Raw genomic sequence first — 19,363 nt, forward strand, 5'->3', positions numbered from 1 at the left:
GTTTCATATCCCTCCAGGATAAAAAGGATCTCAACAGAATAAAAGTTTCATGAGAAGTGGGGACAGAGAGACAGACAAAAAAAGCTCCAACTCATTTGAAATTGTAGTGGTACAATGCCTTAATTGCTGGATGTGAGTGTTTTTGAAAGCTAGCTGAATTATGAAACTTGTTTGTGATTTTTTTCTATCACTGGGAGATATCTCATTTAGAGTTCCATTGTCTATTGTGACTGGTCAATTACTCATGCATTAAGCTTCTCAAGTCCAATGAAGCTTCTTTTTTGCTGAGGTCCATTTGCCTATGAAGCTGAACTCTTGGAAAAGAACTGACAGACACCTACACGCTCTCTGTATTATGTGCAATCCACAATTTCTCCTCAAGAGAGGGTCACGCATTTTGGGCCCAATAACTCTGAGCATGAAGATTTCTCTGCACTGCTATGTTGTCAGGCATGAATCCAACACCAGTCTTAATTGCAGAAGGCAATTTTGAAACATCCTGATTTTTCCATATGGCTTCTTGCTCTTGATTTGAATATAAGAAAAGCAAACCCATGACTACAGCAAAATTTAGCTCTTGCTAAAACTCCACTTAAAAAATAAAATAAAACAAAGCAACTCTTCCCAAGGTCCCCACAATTTATATACTTGGTGTTGGCAAGGAGATTTTAACATGACAACTTTAGGGTTTTATCATTTCTTTTTTTGCATGTACTGCTAGCGCCATCAAAATTTACTTTGTCCTTGGTTTTAGTGGAAAATTCTACCTGAGTATGATGTTATGTGTGCTAGAAAAAATAAGTACATAAAAACCTATTTCATGAAGTGTTTAGAAGCCCAGGTTTTAGGGAAAAGATGGCACGGATTTAAATCCCAGCTCTGCCACTTTTATCAGTTTTATGACCTTCACAAATAGTTTTAAAATTCTAGTCTTCAGGTTTTTGTCCCTAAAGATGAAGATAGAACAGTACATAACCTCACAGGATATTGGTAAAATGAGTAATTTAATACACTTAAAGAACCAGGGTATCTTTAACATGGTAAATTCTCAATATTAACTAAATAATCACCATATTTTTGTCACTAAAACTCTCCTTCTGTTTCAGCATATAATGTCATCAAATGTCATCAATTTGAATATTATATTACTGAAAACATGATGAAGGAAAAACTAAAAAAGCTTGCTCAAGCCAATATTTTGATGCAATAATATATTTCCCATTTTCTGCTATTTTTTCTATCCTATTATTTCTTAACTATCTTTTTTCATCCATTTTCCTTATTTTCATTTCTCCTCTTTCCCTCCTCTTCTTTACATATAAACTTTATGTCAATGTAAAAATCAATAAATATCCAGCTATTAAAACTTATCAACAGTACTTATATTATAAATATTTTGTGAAAACTTCAAAGAATTGAAAATGTTAATGAACTTTGTATTTTGCCTGAGAACCCAACAATTTACAATGTAGACTAATCAAGCTACAGATAAAAAGGAAAAACTATCACAATTTAATCTTTATTAGAAGATCCATAAATGTAGATCCTCATATAACAAAGATTTTCCATTTATTTCATAAAGAATCTAACATCCAATGTTTATCTCTGAAAGCCCTCTGAATTGATCACAATAAACAGAAAAGAGACTGTCTTTCATAATCAGGTATCATATGGGTGTTGGAAGAGGGTGATAACTTCCTGTTCTATTCTATTTTATAAGAAAAGGAGAAATTACATGGATGAAAGAAGATAAGGTAGCTTATTCCCTTTAGTTCTCCTAAATTTCTTATATTTAAGTATGGTATAAGACAAGGAGATGAAGAAAAATCAAGTTAGACACAACATTGAAAGCATGCCATACTAAAGAGTTCTTTATAATCAAAGCTGAGAAAAATTTTGCAGATAAGAAATATGGAAATAAATTACCAAGTCATTTAACAAAGCTTCAAAATTTATATTGCCCAGACATGAGTGAGGAAAAGGCTGTAGAATTCTTTTCCTTCAAGCAAGGAACAGGATAAAACTAATTTTTCCTTAATCTCTGGCTCATTTTTTAAATCACAAAAGTTTTCCTTTAGCTACTTCCATTCAACTTGTCCCCAATATTTTTCTTCATTAGTAAAATATTTAGCAGTTCAGACAAATGGATATAGGTTCAAGGGATAACAATGCAAAGGGGCTCTGATGTCATCAATAATTTGTGAGAATTAATTTACAAATAAAGATGAGTTTATATACACATTTTCCTCCTCTCCTTCTGAAGGAGGATGAAAAACAATCTCCCTGATAGTAAACAAAGTCTCTTTCAGAAAAGATGGGTAAGGATCTCGGCTTTTTATTCTCTAGAATGTAAATAAATGTCTCTAGGGAAAGATAAGACAAGTGTTGGAGTGTTTCAATCCTTGGAATGTTTCCATGGTCTGGATTTTATCTCTCAGTGATGTTTAAAAACATACCTCCACTAATGTAAATCCCTTGCTATTTATTCAGTCATCTCTCAGTTCTTTAATTTAAATCTAATTCTTTCTTTAATTCAGTTCCACATTTCTTTTTTAGTTTTATTCAGAAAGCACTAACTGCAGAAACATGAAAATATTTTCTCTACAGTCTCACAAATATTGCACTTCATATTCCACTTTTTTTATACATTTGTGTTACAAAGCTTTTTTAAAAAAATCTGACTTTTCCCCCCTCTCATAGCAACATTCACTTTTTGTTCATCAAAAAGTTAACTTTTCATTGTAGATGTCTCTCGTCTTTGCAAAAGCTCTTATTTAGCCACATGTATAAAGCTCTAGGGCTTAGGGTGTTTTTTTTCATTCTAATAATATCAGAGAGGAAAGGGATTGAAGATATCAAGTTACACAGAAAATGATGGAAGTAAAAGTGGGCCACAGGCCACACAATGCATCTGGAGATGACGTGATCTCAACACTTCATCTGGAAAAAGATAACAGTGGAGGTGCAGGGATGAAGTACTTTGTCCAGTGTTGTTGTTTGGGGGGCAAAGCTAATATCAATTTGTATTGTGAGGTTTTGGTGTCATCCTTACACTCAAGGTCTTTAATCTTACAGGTTCAGAATGAGAAAAACCTTGTTACCTCAGTAGAATACCATTAAGTTCAAAACAGTACAACTTTCAGTTATAAAACTCAGAAGTTACGCCAATTTAAAAAATTACCCCAAAGTATTGAAAGATGACTAAGAAACTATGTCATCAGCTAATGGAACGGCATGGGCACTACTTTTAAAAGTGACCTAAAAGACTGATACACTCTTCCACTGCATAGAAAAAGAAAACAGCACCATGAGCTCTAATAGGCACTATGATGTCAATGTCTCTGGTAGCCTCTCTTAGACACTTTTCTCCCAGTTGTTGTCTCCTGGACATCAGACATTGTATTATTGTAATATCTCCCTCCACACACTAATTCTCTTCACATCAATATTCTCCATATAGTTTCTTAATATACTCATAAATTATAGTATTGGTGAGTATTTCTCAAGTGTTGAGCATGGTTCTGGACTCTGTGCATTATTTTATTTTAATATTCACAACTTCATGATTATTATCCCTATTTACAGATGAGGCTCAGAGAGACTAAATAAGTTGCTGGCAGTCAGCTAGCTGAGAATTGGTTTGAATAAGGGACACATGGGTGACTCATGGGTTGAGCCTCTGCCCTTGGCTCAGGGCATGATCCCAGAGTTCCAGGATCAAGTCTTACATGGGATTCCCCTCAGGGAGCCTGCTTCTCCCTCTATGTGTCTGCCTCTCTCTGTGTGTCTCTCAGGAGTAAATAAATAAAATCTTAAAAAAAAAAAAAAACCCACGACCCTCAAGTAATGTTATTAAATATACTAATTCAGACCCAGTGGTATAAAACAGCTATTTCAAATGAGTTCTGATGTCAGAGATCTTTATAAGAAAATAATTTCAAAATTTAGTATGTTTATAGCCCCCAAACTGGTCATTGCCTTTATTTTTAGCTGTGAAATCATTTGGGGAAAAGAGTCATGAATTTCAATCCATGAGGGTCACGTTTAAAACAAAAGTGTTTTTGTACTTTCCTTGCTTCCTCTACCACCATCTATGCTCCATTAATATTTTACTTAAATGTGTATATATCATTCCATAATGTTAATATCCCTTGCATCATTTAATTCTATAAGCATATTTAAAAAATGTCCAACATTCTAAGTTGTACTGTATAAAATGTTTATAAAAGAAGATAACCCTTCCATGATAACTGGATAACTCTAACTTTTATAATAAACCTAAAGATTTTTTTTGTTCCTACAGATGTTTTTTTGATAAATTTTAATGCAAAATTAGCAGTTATTTGCAAAAAGTCCATCCATCCATCCATCCATCCATCCATCCATCCATCCACCCATTTAGTTTATTAAAAAATATTTAATATCATTGGCCCTAGGAATACTATGCTAAACATAGCAGACAAAAATCTGTGCATCTTGGTGTCCACATAGTGTGCGAATGTGTGAAGAAGTGAAAAGTAGTTGCTTAAGGACAATAAAAAATGAAAAAGTATAATGAAAATTGGAGTATAGTATTACATTCAAGCCAACTACATAAATTTTGCTACCATACTAACGAAGTAAAAATATAAATGACAAATATTCTCTATAGGAGGACAAATTTGACTGCTTATAATGCCAGAACAGGTACACCATCATTTATATTGTCTAACATACACTTTTATCCTTAAGGACTGGTTATTCTTTTTTATTTTTTATTTTTTTTTAATTTTTAGGGCTGATTATTGTTAAATGTTTATGAATTGGCTCCAGCATGCATGGCTCTGGCTATATATTATTACCATATTATAGGCCTCAATTTATGAACTCATTTAGCTAAGATATTAAGAAATAATTTATTGCTATGGAGGTAAAAACACAAAGGAAAATGTTACAAAATTATCTGAACCAAGAACTACTATTAAACCAAAATCAAGCCCAGTATCTCTCTCTCTCAGTACCTTGTGCTGGCCGCTATCTCTGTCCACTTACTTCAAGCTAGAAAGAGGATCCCTTGAAAAGATAAAGGGTTCCAAAGTGCCAGACTAAACCTATTCTTTTATGTTTCACATTTGTATAAATTTTTTTTAAAAGATTTTATTTATTCATGAGAGACACACACACACAGAGAGAGAGAGCGAGAGAGAGAGAGAGGCAGAGACATAGGCGAAGGGAGAAGCAGGCTCCATGCAGGAGTACGATCTGGGAATAGATCCTGGCACCCAAGGATCACGCCCTGGGCCAAAGGCATGTGCCAAACCACTGAGCAACCCCGGCGTCCCCCATTTGTTTAAAATTTTCAGAGGCAAAGCAATTTGTATATAGGAGACTAGGACTAAGAAAGAAGAGTGGGGGAGGCAATGTATGAATGGAAATTTTTTCTTTCCTTGTCTTCCAAGCTTGAGAAAAACTTGTATGGCTGCCCTAAACCTAAATTAAATATTCCCTATTGCAGCTCATCCTAGGGGTGTCTGGGCAACTGAGGAACTTCAGTGTATCTTTTTGCTTCTCTTCTTTCTATCTAAAGTTGATGTATTTTTCTCTACTGTTATCCAAATTAGGGTTCTCTAAGGGCTCTCTTCCCCAGAAACATGCCCTTTATGTGCAACTGGCTTTTTGTATAGGAAGTGACCCTTTACTTTTGATGGCAGAGTCTATGGGGGTACTGTTTTCCATATGACTTGCATTTGTGAGCAAAATTATTGAGGGACAAACCTGATATTCTGGTTTAATATCCTAGGGAAAACTAAAAGGGCCCTGTAATGATACAAGAAATCTTTTACTACAGAGGAAAAGAAAAGAGAGGAGAGGAGGGGAGAGGAGAGGAGTGGGATGAGAAGAGAAGAAGGTAAAAAAAGAAAGGGATGGGAAGGGAAGAACTTACTTTATTGGACTTGAAAAAAAAAAAAAGAGCAATGGTAGGCACATACTGTCTTTATAGAAAAAAAGCCACACTTTCTCAATATTTTCTGGGTGCCACTGATATTTTTTCAAGAAATTTAAGTAAAAATAAATTCATAATAAGTAAAACTTTCTTAGAAATAACCATTTTTATAGCAAATTTTAATTAGAGTGGATATGCACCCAGCATACCCACAATTCAATATCAAGGTTTTGGTGTCATTATAAATGTGTTCACAGTTTGTTCTGTTTCATTATGATATTTTATGAACCCTTTAATGGATTACAATCCATTAGGTGATCTAGATCTACCTAATAATTGTTACACTAGAATTATTTCAGTAGAAATGTATTAATTTTCAGAACCTATTTATGAAAATATCCTAATAGTAAGTTATAATAGGCGAGAAGAGATGGAATCATATTTGTGGTTACTTATGTTTAAGATTAAACATAGAAATAGTTATAATATACATTAGGAATATATCCATATTTCTAAGAACTCGATTTATACTCATGGGGGGAAATGGCTTTCAGTTTAAAATATTAATGGATGAAATAAAGTAATATACATCTTTGTAAATTTATATAACTGTTAAATACCAAATATGGCAAAGTTAAGGAAGGACTATGTGAAACAAAGTGGTATTAATAACTCTTTTTTTCTAATCATAAACTCCTAAACAAGTTAGAATCTCATTCTCTGGCTCCAAAAGAGGAACACGTCCTGTGTGTGCTTATATAAATAAAGCACAATAATAAACTGCTATTTATTTCAGTCCCTCCTACAGCTTTCTAAAAAGTCAGAACATTGGATATATTCCCCCACTTCTAGGGCAAGCCACAAGTTGAGCGCTTCCTTCAGTCATGCTGGACTGTGCCAACCTCCACTGCAGACCCTCTGGTGCTACAAACTGCCCATGGTCTCCTCTGTTTTCAGCAGGTGCCAGGTGGGCAGACTGTGCATTAGCACTTCAAGTCAGGTGAGGCACAAATGGTTCCCTTGGAAAGCCTTCCAAAGAGCTGGAATAAAGGCCTATAAGCATTTCAGTGTTGCCATCCACCGCTTGTATTTCCCAGTGGTATTGTAACTTCTGGTTGCTGGAGTTCCCATTTTAAGAGTCTCATCATGTCTTCACCCAAACCCTCTCTTGAGCTGACTCACAATCCTACCAAACCAATGTTCCGTAACTCCTGCATGGTCCAGATCTCCTTCCTCCCTAACTTCTATCCTGTGACAACCTGATCTTTTTCCTCTTCCTGTTCCTTGATCATACCAGCACCCATTAATGCTCAGATCTTTCATGTTCTATCTGCTGACATGTTATCCTTCCTCCATATAACCCCTTGGTTAACTCTCTTATCTCTTCCAAAACTGCACAGATATTATCTTCTCAAGAAGGCTAACACATAATTTCCAACTCAGGATCCCAATCTGGTTTAGCCAGATCTATATTTTCTTTATTTCACAGTCAAAAAATAACTTCTATTATTAGCACTAATGGAAGTAGAAAGTGGCACAATTTACATGTAATCCTACCATGATTTTTTAATTATTTTAAAATCAATTGTAACTGTTATTACTATTTTATTTTGATTGACAATAAATCTTTATCATTGTGTATGCCACATCTGATAATAAGCAAACGTGTTCATGGCTGCTGCAGTAGAGTACACATGAATCAATCAGAAAAGATAGTGTCTGTAAACAATCATTAAAGATATACCAGTGTCTACAGGCAAAACAGCCTCTTGTGATAGGAAAATACCAGTAGACAGTTTATTCTGTTATTATACCATCCATACAGGAATATTTAAGCTTTTAAGTATTGGATACAATCTTTTAACCGATTCCCCCTCCTGAATACCTATACCTTTCAGATACTTCTATTCTGATTCCTGTGACAGTAAATCAATGTGTTTCAGTTACTAAAGGAAAGAAAAGAGGCATGCAGCAAACATCCACAACATCTATTATTTTAATAATTCATTCAACAAACCCATTGAGCATCTTGCATGTGATAGCTTTTGGGATTAGAACTTGAACTATTGAAAAAAATAGGACATTGGCTCAATTAGGGAGCTCATGAAATAGCAGGGAGACAGTCCTATACAAAACTGGTTCTAAAGTAGCAAAAGGTTCTGCACTAACAATGTGAAAAAAGTGGTAAGGAATCACAAAGCAGACAAATGCTAGAATAATGTTATAGACTCATAAACATTTCAAATTTCCCTACAAGATCCCTGAATCAATATTGATAATCAACATCAATGTTTGTCCTTTATCATAATTACCTTTTCCCCCTCTTAGGTTAGTGTTTGATTATATACTACTTTATTTTTACTATCTCATAACTATTAAAGAGAATGCACATCAAAGGAAGTATTGTTCCCAGGAGAAGAAAGTACTAAATCCTACTGAGGAAGAAAATGCAGGCATTCCAGTAGTGTTCTAACTAAAAAATCAATAGATCTCTCATCTCCTGGTATTGTGGACCTTGGCTATGTATATAACCGCATGAGTTTCTATAGCTTGAATACTCTGCTGTATCCTGGGTGCACACATATTTAGGACGACAGTCCTGTATTTACCCTGTCAAAAATTTTAGGTCCAATATCTGGTTCACTTAGTAACTTCATATTATTGCTACTGTGATATGATAAAACAATTCAAAATGGCATATAGAACAATCATGCTTCTTGGGGTACCTGGAAAATAGGATTTATAAAAGTATATTCTTTCTAGAAAGTATGGAAAGGAGATGTTGTTTAATATATTATTTTATTTTATTAAATGTATTTTTTAAAGATTTTATTTATTTATTCATGAGAGACACACAGAGAGGCAGAGACACAGGCAGAGGGAGAAGCAGGCCCCATGCAGGGTGTCCGATGTGGGACTCAATCCCAGGACTCCAGGATCATGCCTTGGGCCAAAGGCTGCTCAACCACTGAGCCACCCAGGCGTCCCTAATATATTATTTTAAATGAGTTAGTTGAATTAATTTCCTGAACACTATCTTTTGTTGATACATTCTCATAACTGAGTTTAACAACAAAAGCAAAATATATTATTGACTAGTAAAGAAAAATAAAATGAAACAAATAATTTAAAAAAACAGGTTTCCAGTAGCTTCAAACCTATATTCTTATAAAACAATAGAGACAATAAAACTCTCTCTGTCCTCCAATTTTTGGAGCTAAACAGTGTAATATCTACTTTAAATTTTATTCTTAGTGTTTTCTAATTGCACATGAACTTTTTATAGACAAAAAAAGCATGTCACCATTTCTTTCTTACATCACTCTTAGACTAAGAATAAGAGTAAAATTTTACAGGCAACCCTTTGCTTATAATCAGAATATGGATTCTAATTCCACGGAAAATTTACCCATAATCTAAATCATTAAAAAAAATTATCGAAGTACTAGTTGTTTAAAAAGGGCTGCATAAATCATTTATTACAAAACAAACAGATCCTCTTATGTCCCGTTTCCCATGGTTTCTGATTATGGTAAAAATCAATGTATTAAATGGTGCCTAGGTGGCTCAGTCAATTAAGCCTATGACTCTTGATTTAGGCTCAGGTCATGATCTCAGAGTCCACAGGATCCAGCCCCACAGGGATCTCTGCACTAAGTTGGCTCCTCTCTCTCCCTCTGTTCCTCCCCCACTTGCACATGCATGTACTCTGTCTCCAAATAAATAAATAAATAAAATCTTTAAAAAAAATCCTCCTCAATTATATCATCAACATTTAGCCCACCTGTACAGTCAGAACATTTTCCATCCTAGATGTGACAAGAGGCTATAGTAAAAGAAACTTCAAATCAAAAGGGTCAGAAGAGCTTAAATGGAGGCTAGTTATAGCATATTAAGTCTTCTCCTTAACAAAGGCATGTTCTGCATTCAAAGGTGATTTCTTCTAGCTTGAGTCTGACATTAAAATATCTATGGAGTTCTCTACAAAAAAAAAAAAAAAATTTAGTGCCTTTTAATTACTGAAAACACTTTTTTAGGCAAAAAATCTAGGATTTTAGATAAAAAATATTTTTCTTAGTTTATTTTCCTTTCTTTTTTAAAGATTTTATTTATTTATTCATGAGAGACACAGAGAAAGGCAGAGACATATGCAGAGGGAGAAATAGGCTCCATGCAGGGAGCAAGATGTGGGACTTGATCCCGGGACTCCAGAGTCACTCCCTGGGCTAAAGGCAGATGCTCAACTGCTGAGGCACCCAGACATCCCTCCTGTTCTTTTTTTTTACCCCTATGAAAATTGTATCAATTTTGATTAGATTGTAACCTTGTATTACTATAACCACACTACATACCTAAGAGCAATTAATTTGTTTCACAATTGTTATGTCCATAATAGTTCCTAACAAAATTTCTTACTAATGTATATGTGCATATATGTAATATATAATAACATATATTAAAATAATTGAAAGTGAATGTTTTACTCCATACTAATATGTATAGTTAAAAGTAAACACTTTACTTCTTAAACTTACATTTGCTACTTACTCCATGCAGGGAGCCTGATGTGGGACTTGATCCTGGGACTCCAGGATCACGCCCTGAGCCAAAGGCAGACGCTCAACTGATGAGCCACCCAGGCATTCCAGAAACTGAATTCTAATTACACTCTTATTGGTACAAAGTGAGAGAAATGACATAAAACATCCTTAGGAATGCTTGTTTTATTTGTAGTCCTTGTTCTCTATAACTTTTTTAAATGATTGGAGGCAGCTTAGAAACAAAATATTGGACAACAGATTTTAAAAACAGAATGGACTATGAGAAGATGCACAAAATAAAGTTTTCTTACATATGGCTTTTGAACATGTTGCTTTTTGTTGCACACAAAAGCAGCTTTCCATTTCCTGTATCTAAGGAAGCATACTGGGTAGTGTGATTTTATGGCTTTTTACCTGTTTTTTGGTTTGTTTCTTAATAAAATATGGAATTCTCTTTCACACACACACACACAAAAGGAAGTCTTAAAAAGTATAAGAGATTCTTATATTTCTTTAATTATTTCATCTATAGATGTATGTATCTGTATTCATTCATTTTTTATCAAATCCATCATTTTATTTAATTTTATCTGAAAATATACTTTTTTTTTCAAGATTTTGTTTATTTTTTCATGAGAGACACAGAGAGAGACAGAAACACAGGCAGAGAGAAGAAGGCTCCATGCAGGGAGCCCGACGTGGGACTCGATCCCGGGATTCCAAGATCATGCCCTGGGCTGAAGGCAGATGCTCAACCGCTGAGCCACCCAGGTGTCACTGAAAATGTATTTCAATTAGGTTCTGCAACACAAGTAAATTATCACGGCTTAAAGTAAAGAATAGCATGCTCTCTGCTCCAGTTTCTTCAAAGAACCAGTCAGCATAAAATCACTTGCTAAAATCCAATAAAAATGGGTATAATAGAAAGTTTGCTTGTAAAATTTAGCAAAATCAATAAAGAAAAAGGTAATTTCTGAGACTAATTTGGAGGATATTTTGTTTGAATTCCTGAGATAACTATTTTCTTACTTTTTGCCTACTTATAAATTTTACTGGTTTTTAGTAGATTTTTTTTCTTACTGAAGACATTTTAGCTAGTTATGATAGTTTTACCTGAACAACAGAAAAAAAAAGGGGGGGGGCATAAATATGATAACCTAAATACAGGCATTTGTATAGGTACCTTTTATAATTGCTAATTGTCAAGTAAGATAATCCTCTTCATTAAATGAGTGAATAGTAACATACTTTAGAAAGCTTCATACTTGAATATTTCTTCAGTAGTTAGTAAATATGAAAGAATTTTTAGTCCATGGAATTTTAACATACATGTAAGTATTCTCTAGAGTACTACTCCAAATCAGCAACTACTATGGGAAGGATTAGTATCATGCCACATCCTATCAAATATCTAAATAATTCTATTACAACTTTAGATGTTGTTAGTCTAGCTTTACCTCCTTTAATTTTGAAATAGCTTCCTTTTAAAATTTATTAATTTACTTTCCATGTATATTTTGATCATGAAAACAATATAGCACTAAAATTTCCTTAAAAAAAAATTTACTTATTTATTCATGAAAGACACAGAGAGAGAGAGAGGAAGAGACACAGGCAGAGGGAGAAGCTGACTCCATGCAGGAAGCCCAACGTGGGACTTGATCTGGGGTCTCCAGGATCACAACCTGGGGAAGGTGGCGCTAAATTTGAGAGACAAACAATAGACAAGTAAGCAAATAAAGGATACTGTTTTGGTTAAGATATACTGACAAGAAGGGTAACAAATTAGGAAAAGTAGAGAGCGTGATGGGAGTGGGAAGATTTGAACTATTTTAAAAGATCAGGGAAGATTTATAGGAAGTAACAGTAGACAATTGAATGAAATGAACAGAGCACTGAAAAAAATTGGAAAGAAAAAGAATTTTGAGCAAAAGTAAGGGCAGAAGTTTTGAACTTACTGTGTTTGAGAAGCAAAAAAGGAGATTAGATTGGTGAGAGATGAGGGAGCAAGAGAAGCAGGAAATGATGACTCTGAGAGGTACACAAGGTTGGAACCAAACAGGGAAGTGGGAGCAGATGTATTCAGGAGTTAACATTTTCATGTATTTGAGGTAATGGAATTTGAACAGGGGAGTGACATGATTTTTTTTTTAAAGTTCTAATCAGGTGAAAGTTTAATTGCCTATTCATTATCCCAATGAAATATTGGGTAGCAAATCTGAAAATCTGAATCTTGGGGTAGTTTCATAAAACCTCATCTAAATAGTTTGAATAAAATTAAATTTCAGTTTCAAAAAAGAAAGAGAATGAAAGAAAGAGAGAAAAAAAAAGAAAAGAGCACCATATTGGATTAAAACTATGTGTTTTACAAATTTGAAATAGGCTTTAGTTTGCTCTACTCCTGAATGTTCCTAGAGGTCCTAGAAATTCTGATTCTTTTCATTTAGATTACAATCATGAATGGGCTTTCAATATTGTGATTGCATTATTGCATTTTTCAGCCTTTTAAAGTAATTAATTGTATGTTATTTTCTGAAATAACTCTCTTCTTTCTGTACAACCAGGTAGAATTAATTCTATTTATCTGAAAGTGATCTACTTAGAATTATTTTATTTTTCTGCTAAGTGAATGTGAAGGACATATGCTTTCAGAGTCCTCATTTTTCATTTAGGAATATGATAATGTGTTATTTATTCTCCACAAAAAGAGAAAAACAAAGAAGAAACAAATTTTCTTAATTATAATGAAGAAAAATCTGTTATTTATATTACATCTTATTGGGCATTTTCATCCTTTTTCTTTTCAAAGTTAATAGCAAGTAAAATTTTGTTAAAATTAAATAAATACATGATGAAATTCTTTATTATAGATCATATCTTAATGTGCTAAATTAGTGCATGGGCATTGTGTTGACGAAGAAAACTTTGTGATCCAGAAATAAGAGTGTGACCTTTATATAGCAAATCTTTATTTATACTGTCAATACACACACACACACACACACACTTTTCCTAAAGAAGAATATTTAGTGAGGAATACACTGAAAATCAAGTCCAGATTGATTCTTTGGGTTCTTACAAGATAAATGCCTTTGGCGTGTCATGTAACCTCTTCTTTCCATAATGAAGGGATGAGATACAATGAATGCCTGTTCTATTGTAACACACTTAAGAATTAAATGATTGGAAAGTCTAAAATATTGCTAAGATTAGGTATGAAGACTATAAGAGGTAATTCATTAAGTTATTCAAAGTTATTCATTAAGTTATTCAATTACCTACAATAGTCTAGTACATATTTTAGGCATATAATTCTAGAAATGAACAAATGAGACAAAATTTCTGTCCTCATGGTCTTTGTGTTCTAGTGGGAGGTAACAAACAAAAAAAGAAATAGGAAATATGTCAGATGGTAATTATGTATGAGAAGAGGGAGAGGCACAATAGGCAGTTGGCTGATACTTCAAATTTAATAGGGTACTCTGGGAAGCCCTCATAGATATGAAAATATTTGAACAGAGAACTATTGTAAGTGAAGAACCACATGGAGAGCCCTGAGGCAGGAACATGCTTCCAATTCAAAGGACACAGCAGAAACCAGAGAGTAGTTATAGTAAACTGAGAGGATAGAGTGGCAGATGATGAACCCAGAGTGAAAGTGAGCCTCCAGAGAACAAAGGCTGTTAGGCCATTCTGAAAACTTATAATTCTGAATTAATCAATAATTAGTAAGAGGATTAGAAAAGGAGTGAACTGGTCACTTTCATTTTATTTATCTATTTGTTTGTTTGTTTGTTTATTTATTTAGTTATTTATTAAAGATTTTATTTATTTATTCATGAGAGACACAGAGAGAGAGGCAGAGACACAGGCAGAGGGAGAAGTAGGCTCCTTGCAGGGAGGGGAGCCCGATGTAGGACTAGATCCCAGGAACCCAGGATCACACTCTGAGCCAAAGGCAGACGCTCAACCACTGAGCCACCCTGGTGTCCCAAGGTCACTTTCATTTTAAATGGCTCAATCTAGCATTTATATGGAAAATAAAATCCAGGGATATAAGTAGGTAGGAGAATAGATGATTCAAGTCATAGATAGCAGAATCCTTTTTTTTCTGCTGGAGAGGTTTATTTTATTTTTATTTAAATTCAATTTGCCAATATATAGTATAACACCCAGCGCTCATCATATTACATGTTCTCTTTAGTGCCTCCCCATCATCCAGTTACCCCATCACCCCCAGCCAGCTGCCCTTCAGCAACCTTCCAGTGAAAGTCAATTCTGTTTAGCACAACTACTGAATTAAAACCATATCTTTTTCTACAGTTAACTAAGGTCATGTAAGGATAGATAAATCCAGAATAGAGAGGATAGAAATAGGCCCGAATATATATATTCGGTTAAATTTAGAATAAGGAATCAAATCAATCCAATGAGGAGAAAAAAGTATTTGTTTATACATTTTTTCTGAAACAAATATCTATGTTAAAAAACAAAAACATGATACTTTTCTCACTCCATACACAACATTTAATTTGAGATGGGTCTTAAACCTAAACTCAGAACCCACAATCTTAAAGCTTTTAGAAAGAAACGTAATAGAACTATAACACAATTCCCTGTCAGGACTACCCTTTGTTTTGAACTGCCTTTCAAAGGATATTTATATAGTCATCAGTCTTAGAAGATAAAGGTAGTGTCTCCCTCCAGAACAAAAGGCAAGCTTGCTGATAATCTTGGAAAATAAAGATAAAGTCTCTTCTAGAAAAAAGTTATGCTTACTGATGAGTATAATTAAGATAATGTCTCCTTCTAGAGCAAGGAGCTCACAAACTTACTGCCTATTATAAAAGACTCAGATTTACTAAGCTCAGAGTTTCCCTTCTGTAACTCTACCCTCTGAACAAGGACACACCAATTTTGGTCCATTCATATTACTTCATGGAATTTGGGAGTCAAAGGAATTTGATAAAAATATGTGAATGTCAATGCTATGTATTGTTTCCTGACTAATAAGATCCTTTGTGTTGGACACCTGAGCATTAGATATTCTAATAACATCCATCATCCTGTAGTGACTTAATTTATTAGCTTGGAAGTATAAGACATCAGACCCTCCACAGTTCTTGAAAAGAATGCCATTGTAGCTTCAGATTAGGCAAAAAATTATTTTTTCCCTGTCAAACACACACACACACATACACACACACACAAATCATAAAAGGAATTGATAAATTGGACATGCTCAAAATTAAATATTTCTCATCAAAATATATGTTTAAGAAAATTATCAGACAAAGATAGACTGGGGGAAAAAAAAAGACCTCACAGAACATATATCTCACAAGGGACCAGTATTCAGAGTATTTAAGGAAATATTAAGAATCATCAATAAAAAAATAACCTAGTTTTTTTAAGGCAAACAATTGAATAGCCATATTACAAAATAGAATATACAAAATATCAGTAAGTACATGAAAAGCAGCTAATTATCATTAACCATTCAAGAAAGTTAATTGAACTGCAATTTATTTTAGTGGTATTTATTACCACTATAATGGAAACAAAACAAAACAAAACAAAACCTGATAATACCAAGTGTTGGAGAGGATATGTAGTAACCACAAATCTCATACTTTGCTGATAACAGCATAATACAGTGCAACCAACTTGAATAAATATTTTGGAACTCCTTATAAGTAATCATTCCAATCCCATTTATTCCAGATAAACATGAGAATATAGCCACATAAAGATATGTGTACAGCATCTATATTCAAAATAGCCCAAAAGTGGAAAAACAAGATCATCAATAGAAAAATGAATAAAAATAAAAAGTAAAAAAAAAGAAAAAAAAGAAAAAAAAGAAAAATGAATAAAACATTTTAATATGTACACGCGATGGAATACTACTTAATGATAAAAAGAATGAACTATTAATACATTATCTTATCAAGTTGAATAGTTACAATCTGTGTATTTTGTGTTCATTGTATTTCAATAAAATACCCATTTATGAAAAAATGAGATTACAAAAGAATATTTCTATAGGACAAATGTGAACACATTGCATAACCTTACTGATGCTTGTTTTTTTCAATTGTAATATAAAAAAAAACAAAAAAAAAACACAGCTGAGCCTTGAACAATATAGGTTTGAAAGTCCACTTACACACAGTGTTTCCAATAAATAAAGCACAGTGTGTAGATGTTATTTTTTCTTCCTTTTGATTTTCTTAACATTTTCTTTTCTCTTGCTCACTCTATTGTAAGAATACAGTGTATTAGACATGTAACAGACAAAATGTGTGATAACTGGTTGTTATCAGTTAGACTTCCAGTCAATAGTAGGCTATTAGCACTTAAGTTTTAGAATCAAAAGTTATATATGCATTTTCTATTTTGAAGGGAGTTGGGGCCCCAAACCGTTGCATTGTTTGATAATCAACTGGAATATTAAAATAATGCAGGGCTTCTTTTATTTGTGTAATTTACCAGGGATTATTTATTTTTCAGAAGCAGGAACATATTCAAACTAAATTTGGGATGAAAATAATTAGGAAATGTATAAGGCAGGGAATAGTGTAAACATTCACAAGGAACTAAATAAGTAAAATTCAACTGGTATAAAGATTATTTTTCTATCTCTCACTCTTTCTGTCTCTCTCACTCTTAGTTTCTCTGTCTCAATCTCTCTGTCTCTTGTCTCACTCCTTCCACTCTCATTTTAGGGTTTCTCTCTCTCTCTCTGTTTTTTCCTCTATAGTCTGGCCCTCATGATTTACCTTTTCATAGACCATAACGGCTGCCCCAAATTGATACCATCAGATACTAAGTTGACGTAATGTAACAAATTCTATCTTACATTTAAGTAACCCAGTTTCTTCAAGTACTAATACCCAGCAGAGAGAAACTTATTGGACCAGTTTACACTCTAGGATATCATATGCTCACTTCATTTGAATTCAGAGAAAGCAAAGCTAAATGCATTGGTCTGGTAAATAATTATAGCTCTAGAGCAATAGAGGAAGCAGTAGGCTTTTCTGAGACTGCAAATTAATAATAACAGCAACAATAATACAAATAAAGTAATAATGATAAACTTATTTTAATTATATAAATATTTTGATTATATGTAAAATTATTATATATATAATCCTATTTTTATACTTAGTGATATATACCTCCTTGATGCTTATAGACACACCAAAATAATAATAATAATAATAATAATAATAATAATAATAGAAGAAGAAGAAGAAGAAGAAGAAGAAGAAGAAGAAGAAGAAGAAGAAGAAGAAGAAGACATTTTATTTTACATATATGTAATACTATTACTTCCTGAATCTAAGCTTTGGGCTCATATGTTTGTTAGACTGCTTTTACAAATAAAATGAATATAATAAATATATGACTTCTGAGGAGGCCAGATTCAAGGGGACCATTCTTTGTCATGCAAATGTAATTTCAAACACCTAGTTTCTAATGTTTTGGTTAGAAAATTATTTTAAAAATTAATAAAGCGGGATCTCTGGGTGGATCAGCAGTTTAGCACCTACCTTTAGCCCAGGGCATGATCTTGGAGTCCTGGGATCCAGTCCCACATCGGGCTCCCTGCTTCTCCCTCTGCCTGTGTTTCTGTCTCTGTCTCTCTCTCTCTCTCTCTCCCCATGTCGCTCATGAATAAATAAATAAAATCTTTAAAAAAATAAAAAATAAAAATTAATAAAGCTAGGGACGCCTGGGTGGCTCAGCAGTTGAGCATCTGCCTTTGGCTTAGGGCATGATCCCAGGTCCGGATGGAGTCCCACACTGGGCTCCCTGAGAGGAGCCTGCTTCTCCCTCTGCCTATGTCTCTGCCTCTCTCTCTGTGTCTCTCATGAATAAATACATAAAATATTTTCTAAAAATTAATAAAGCTAAACCCAATCTTTTTTCTATGACATGCAGCAAAATGGCTAAGTGAGAATAAGAATCAGGACATATCTCTTCTTAAGTCCAAACTTAATCACCCAAGATATAGGGGAAGGGGGATATTAACTTTTAAACTTATATGGGAGATTTCTCTATTGTTTCTGAAGCAAATGATTTCTAAAATAGGATCTAAAAAAAAACTGATATTTTTTGAGCTTATATCTTCTCCCCAAGAATAAAAGAAACCAAACAAATCCACAGCTCTCGTTCTTTTTGAAACTAGATATAGTTAAGTCACTCTAAATGAATTAAAGTCTATTTTTTGTGTGCACGAGAAACAGATATTTCTACTAAAACTGAGACTACAAATTGCAGTCGAAAATGGATAGAAAAATGTATCTCTGTATTCAAATGGTAAATTTGTACCTCCACTTCACATGATGTACCAATAATCTTTATAAACAGCCTATGAGTTGCCAATCAATACCACAAAGGCTCTGACAAGGTTAATACAGGATAGAAAAAGTGACTTTATAACTTTATAACTTCCAGTTAAATACACAGGTTAACATATATTAACCTAATTTGTCTCTGTTTTACTTCATTGAAAGTTCCTATGTTTTTTTTTTTAATTTTTTTTAATTTTTTTATTTATGATAGTCACAGAGAGAGAAAGAGAGAGAGGCAGAGACATAGGCAGAGAGAGAAGCAGGCTCCATGCACCGGGAGCCCGATGTGGGATTCGATCCCGGGTCTCCAGGATCGCGCCCTGGGCCAAAGGCAGGCGCCAAACCGCTGCGCCACCCAGGGATCCCAAGTTCCTATGTTAATAGATTTAATTTATATATAAATATGAAATAATAGGAAAGAAATTATTATTTACAACAAAAAAAAAGGACTGCTTGATTTGGAAGAAACTTTGGCAGTCTTCTGGTTCTGTATTTTGAATACTTGAATACTAAATGTATTATCTTCAGAGTCTGAATAC

General features: G+C 33.7%; 1 long non-coding RNA gene across 9 annotated transcripts in view; it reads right to left on the reverse strand.

Annotated features, from left to right (window-relative positions):
• LOC144301722 (uncharacterized) overlaps positions 1 to 19,363 on the reverse strand; it is a 72,043-nt gene that overhangs the window by 18,677 nt on the left and 34,003 nt on the right. For 3 of the 9 annotated variants that reach the window (XR_013368476.1, XR_013368478.1, XR_013368472.1), the window contains exons 4-5: positions 18,021 to 18,159; positions 16,634 to 16,724 (exon numbers count right to left, since the gene is read on the reverse strand). The exons of 4 other annotated variants lie outside the window; for them this stretch is intronic. This is a non-coding gene — a long non-coding RNA (uncharacterized LOC144301722). The remainder of the gene's footprint in view (positions 1 to 16,633; positions 16,725 to 18,020; positions 18,160 to 19,363) is intronic. 2 more of the 9 variants (XR_013368479.1, XR_013368473.1) reach the window with 1 other exon arrangement.

This window comes from Canis aureus, chromosome 30 (assembly GCF_053574225.1).
Source record: "Canis aureus isolate CA01 chromosome 30, VMU_Caureus_v.1.0, whole genome shotgun sequence".
Taxonomy (NCBI): Eukaryota; Metazoa; Chordata; class Mammalia; order Carnivora; family Canidae; genus Canis; species Canis aureus.